The sequence below is a fragment of the Zeus faber genome (assembly GCF_960531495.2).
Source record: "Zeus faber genome assembly, chromosome: 8".
Lineage (NCBI taxonomy): Eukaryota > Metazoa > Chordata > Actinopteri > Zeiformes > Zeidae > Zeus > Zeus faber.
The window spans coordinates 5,086,786-5,093,095 of NC_137195.1; positions in this window are offsets into that span (position 1 = coordinate 5,086,786).

Genomic DNA, 6,310 nt, shown 5'->3' on the forward strand with positions numbered 1-6,310 from the left:
TGCGCTCCGGACGGAGCCTTTCACCTCCCATCACATCTCATGGAGCTCGTCACGCGGCTGGAGCCAAGCGCCGGTGGCGGAGCCGGAGGGACCTTTTTTTTGGCGACGGTGGCGACCTCTCCGCCCGTGGCCGCGCTGGTATGGCGTTTCGAGGAAGACCTCCGCTGCCCACCAGGGCGGGGCGGTTGGGGGGGATTGTGTAACCCAATCATGTCCGGCGCCTTTGCCAACACCGATGAATGCTCACCCCGCCACCGTCCTCCCACCACCCGCACCACCCGACAGGCAAGGGGGGCGGCAACACGGAGCGTTTTGCTTCTCGTCGCTCGCTGGGCGGGGTCGGAGGTCGTTGGGATGACGTCCTACCTCCTCGGCAGCGCCCGAACAAGCAACCACCTCGACGCGGAGCCGGGAGGACCAGGATCCCGGTGACGTCGGGGTTGGGAATGGCGTTCCTTTTCCCCCGGGGGAAACCTCTCCATCAGCGGTCGCTCGGTTCCCGCACAGAACGGAGCTGGCGTGCGGAGGCGTGCGGCTGACGCAGCGTAGGAAGAGCAGGAGACGGAGTGTTTTTCTTCCATATCTTGTGTTGTCTGTGATGCGTTGGCTTTCAGCTCCACCCTCACCGCCTCCCCGCTCATCATCCTCACGGGGGTTCGATTGTTACGTACCCGGGCTCAAAAAGTAACTCAAGCGGGAAACCGCACACTCCGTACCTCCCTCCGCCCCGCTCGCCCCACGGAAAGCCCCATTCGTCGACGGTGGAGCGTGGAAACGTTTCCATTGCCACACTTCGTCGCCAGAGCCGTCGCCTCGCGCGGGGCGTTGGTTTTTTTTCCCTGTCGCATGGAATGTGCTGAGAGCGGCAAAAAAAAACACAAAAAAAACAAAGCAACGATTACATCAGATCCTAGTGCGTCAAGCCGATACGTCAAGTCCCAGATAAAACTCCCGACGAGGAAGGACGAGGAAGAGGATGAGGAAGAGGAGGGGGCGGGGGTGGGGGGGGGGGTTGAAGGTCGGCGGCGGGGAGTGGGCGTGGCGGGCGCTGAGGACTCTGCCGACATCCGCCGTCTCACTGCTGTGTAATTGGCCGAAAGACCGAGTGCTATATTTACACAAAGCCAGAAGAACATTAATTACAGGCGGGCAGAGGGAGGGCAGGGAACGGACGCAGAAACACACACACACACACACACACCGAGCGGGCGGCGGTTGTTATTAAAGCCTTGTGCGTCCCGTTCAGTGTTTAAACTCACGAGGGTCCTCGCATGTGACCGCGGGCCCAATGAGAGAGTTCCCGACGAGGGCCAGTGTAAACATACATGGATGTGTTTAGGAGCACATGTTCGCGGTACGCTCGCTTCTGCAAACACACAATCCGACGTGTCGCCGGCACAAGGGCCCGGGCGGCGCGAGAAGGGCCGGTGTTGCCGGGACCTCCGGACGTGAAAAAACTCGGGTTGGAAAATGTGGCCGCCCCCTCCTCCCAAGGCGGCGGCCCTTGCTCCGCCGCTGCTCGGAGGGGGAGGCGGCCACATTTTCCAACCCCTGCGCCGGGACCGCCGGGCGGTTCTGACGCCGGGTAGATTGACAGGGGGGCCCGACCTGCGGTTTACTTCGACACTCGAATCCGAACGCGTTTCTATTTCCCCCGGCCCTCGGCGCACGTAGAGATTGAAGTCGCGGGACCCCCCCGGCCCCCCCCGGAGCTCTCAGCGCCGCCGCGCCGCCAGAAGCGGAGACGAGCCGAGAAAGGCCGGTGAGCGCGAACCAATCGAACGGCGGCAAATCTGTGTCTCCAGGCGGAACAATCCTGAAGGGTTTTCTCATTCTCCTGCAGTGCTTGACGTCCCGCGTCGCCCGGAGAAAACACCCTTTTACAAGTTCAGCCGGAGCGTGTTTTTTTTTTTAAACTGACGAATGAGACTCCAAGGTTGAAGATCTGCTCTAACTTTACTTTTCCTCCTATTTCGGCCTGAAGGGCATCGGTGCGTGCGCCTGGGGGTGAGACGGCTGTGTGTGTGTGTGTGTGTGTGTGTACAGCCAAACCCGAGAACCCAGAGGATTAATAGGCCGGAGAAGCGATGCTGAGGTACGGACCACGGGGTTGCCGGTTCAAATCCCTGACCCGACAGACCGGGTGGACGCGAACGTGACAGATGTCAGGAAGGCGTCCTCGCCTGACCTTGGGCGGGCGCGGCTGGCCGCGGGCCGGAGTCCGCGAGAGGGCGAGACGCCCCGGTCCGCCCCCCCCCAAAAAAAAAGTGTCGGTTTGAGAGCGTTTGTGTTGGAGGCGTGGTGTTGTTGCCGAGAGGACGGGCCACGTTTCCACGGCTCGGTATGACTGTCACAGACCTTGTTAATGACTTCCTGTTATTGTCTGTCACAGGAAGTGGAGGCTCACTGTTGTTGCCGTCCTTCAAAGGCAGACTTTCAATTTCCCTCTGTGTGTGTGTATGTGTGCATGCATGTGTGGGTGTGTGTGTGTTTACATTAGTGTGTGCTTGATTGTTTGCGTGTGTGTGCTTGTTTGTGTGTGTGTGTGCATGTGTGTTTACATTAGTGTGTGCTTGATTGTGTGTGTGCATTAGTGTTTGCCTGTGTGTGCTTGTTTGTGTGTGCATGTGTGTTTACATTAGTGTGTGCTTGACTGTGTGTGTGCATTAGTGTTTGCTTGTTTGTGTGTGCGCTGCAAAAACAAAAGCCCACAACACAAATTAATAATCAGGGTCCATGACTGATGCCATTAAAACCGATCACCTCCATTGTGTGGTGTGCTTTTTTCTGTGTTTCCGCTCGCTCCACTCTGCAGAGTGAGGACTCGGGATGAGTCACTTCAAGACCCCCAGAGGTCCCATCACACTCACCATAGAATACCCTTCACAGGTGCATTGTGGGTACTGGACCAGTGAGGGAAGAGGAGAAGAAGGCGACCGGATCGACCGGATTTGAAGTTATCCATCGACCCGCCGACAAAACCGATAAACTCGGTTTGGGGACGGAGACGTGGGCAGCATCGCTTCCGTCTCCGTCTCTGATCCTCGTTCCGGGGTTTTCGTTCTCTCGCTCGCTCGCTCCCTCACCCCCTTCCCCTCTCTCTCTCTCTCTCTCTATCTCTCTCTCTGTAAAACTCCCCGGAAGGGACGATCTGGGATGTTTTTTATTGTTTTGGGTTTTTTTCTTTGTTTTTTTGTCTCCGCTCAAGAATGTTTTTCTGAGGATGAGGATGTGAAATTACGCTCAAGCAGCAATCACAAGAGCTCCGAGCGTTAAATCACATTTCACAGACATTGTTTGGTCTTGTCTGGTGTTTGTCAAATGACATAAAGCTGCGAACGGCTCCGAGCTCACGTGCGAACAGCTCGGTGACGCTGTTGATGCAATTAAATGCAATGCGCACGCACACACACACACACGCGCGCACACACACACACACACACACACACACACACACACACAAGAACACACACACATACAGAAACACACACACACACACACACACACACACACACACACACACACACCGTTTTACTGTTCGTTTCAGCTCTATGTTATGGTCCGATGTTGACTACACATGTTAATCCTGCTGTTTATAATACTGTTATTATGACCATAACACTCAACAATCCAAAACATGAGCTTATGTTTTCAATTTTTCTGCTTCCACTACTCGTAGAACTGCTGGTCTGAATCACACACTGTATCTGTTATTATAGTTCGATCTTTAACAGGCGAGGCTGGAGCGCAGCGGGAGCTGGAGTGTTTGTGTTTTTGTGGAGCTCCATTCATCCCAAGAGGGAAAATGCAGCGTTAGAGCAGAACACATATAAAAAAGGCAATATATATATATATATATATCCAGTATATATATATATATATATATATAATAAAAAAAAAGGCAATATACCAAGAAAGAAATTTGGCGATCATCAATACAGCTCAAACGAACAAAAAAATTTATATTTATCTTATTATTTATACGGCTGGGTTGGATGTATTTTTGAGTTTCGCTTGAACAAATTTGTTCCGACCCGGACCAAAGCCCTGAACGACAGAAACTCCCAAACGAATATCACAGTGAAGGAGCGGGAGAGGGCGGATGCCCGCTAAACGAGTGTGAAAGAGGAAGAGAGAGAAGTCATTTCCTGCCGAGGAAGGAGGGGTGGAGGGGAGTTGACTGATGGAATTTAGATGAGATTCTATCGGCGCCGCGCGGAACACGTATAAACACCACGAGGGAGTTCTCCACGAGGCCGAGCGGGGGAGGAAGGGGAAGGTGAGGACAGGCAGGAAGTGAGCCCCGCCCCCTGCTGGCCACGCCGAGAACCACCTGAAATGTCAGCGTTTCTCCTTGTCTTCATCCATCCCATAACTAATGTTTTAGTTTATTCAATTTTAAAGTGCTGGTCCATCACGTTTTCCATTTTGGGTGAACTGCACAACCGAGTTCCACTCGAAACCGCAAATGTTTTTATTTTGGTCATCTGGGATTAGCCCTGTCATTCCTCTTCACTTCACCTTCTTTTCTCCAAACTTTTCCTCCTTCTGGTCGAACGATTTGGGTTCCCCCCCCTCGGTCACTCGAGGTGGTGAGGATATTGCTGTTCTTTTTCTGAATGTTCATCCACACGGACAGTTCGCTGACCACAGCTATCTACGCCGAAGTCACCGCAGCCGCCACTTCCCGTGCATCTCCGACCTTCGCAGCATTCTTGCCGGGGAGAGGCGCGGCAGACCCCGCCACCAAGCAATGCAAACGACGAATAGAGGAGCGCATGTGTGCCACAGATACATTGAATGGGTGTTTCTTATCAGGTTCCAGCAAAATGAAGCGTAGATTATGGGATTATTTGAACAAACCATCCTCACGGGTTACCACTTTAAGTAACATGTCAGCCGCGGTGCAAGGCGGTTACATCACTTCGTCCATGTTTATGCATTCAGCGTTTGAAGGCAGAAGAGGCCTTTTCCTGTGCCTGACCTTCTATACAGTGTTCATTCACTGGTGTGTGTGTGTGAGAGAGAGAGAGAGAGAGGGAGAGAGAGGGTGTGTGTGTGTGTGTGTGTGTGTGTGTGTGTGCTTGCCCTGCATGTCCTTGCCCATGTGTGCAAGGAGAAGATCCTCTTAGCGTCGGGGGAGGGGAATCCTCAACTCCAAACCCTGCAGATGAATAACTGAGCAGAGCGAACAAAGCGAGCGTCGCCGCGAAAACAGAGCGAGCAGTCAGGGAATACCCACGGGACATCACACACACACGCACACGCCCTCACACAAACACACACACACACACGCACATGCCCTCACACACACACACACACACACACACACACGCGCGCGCGCGCGCGCACACATACACTCCCACACGCACGCACACACACACACACACACACACACACACACACACACACACACACACACACACACACGCGCGCACACACATCTGCCTCCTCTCCCAAACATATCGACTCAGAAAACATGAAATTAAAGGAAAATACATGAAATTGTCTTTAAAAGATACATCCAAATATATGATGATTTATTTCTCTGCTGTTTTCTTTACTTGATTTCAATCTATCTACTCTACTTCTGCTCCACCTCCATCTACTCTATCTCTACCTCCCTCTCCTCTACCTCCTTCTCCTCTCCCCCCCTCTCCTCTACCTCCCTGCTCTACCTACCTCTACTCTACCTCTACTCTACCTCCCTCTCCTCTACCTCTCCTCTACCTCTCCTCTACCTCCCTCTCCCCCCCTCTCCTCTCCCCCCTCTCCTCTACCTCTACTCTACCTCCCTCCTCTACCTCCCTCTCCTCTACCTCTCCTCTACCTCCCTCTCCTCTACCTCCCTCTCCTCTACCTCTCCTCTACCTCCCTCTCCTCTACCTCTCCTCTACCTCTCGTCTCCCCCTCCGCAGGGAAAGGTGTGAGAATCCACCGTGTTTGTCAATGTACCGACGAAAATATATGATGTGATAATAACCTTTAATAACAATGACCTTCTCTCTGTGTTTGCATCGGCGTAAATATGCAACATTGATTAATGAGACTATCCAGGCTGCTCATTATATTCACACGATTATTATGCGACGAACCCAAATCCGTCCTTCACGCTGACCTGTGAACACACCAGAAGCACCGTGTCCATGGGAAACCTCTCCATGCAGCGACGTTCATCAACTCTCATCAAATCCCATTTTGCCACCTTGAAAGCCAATCACATTCCATAAAGCTTTGCATCAGATTGTTATGTGCCAATCAGCCACCCCCCCCCATGTCACATTTCTCAGTTTATAACTGAGAAATGAGG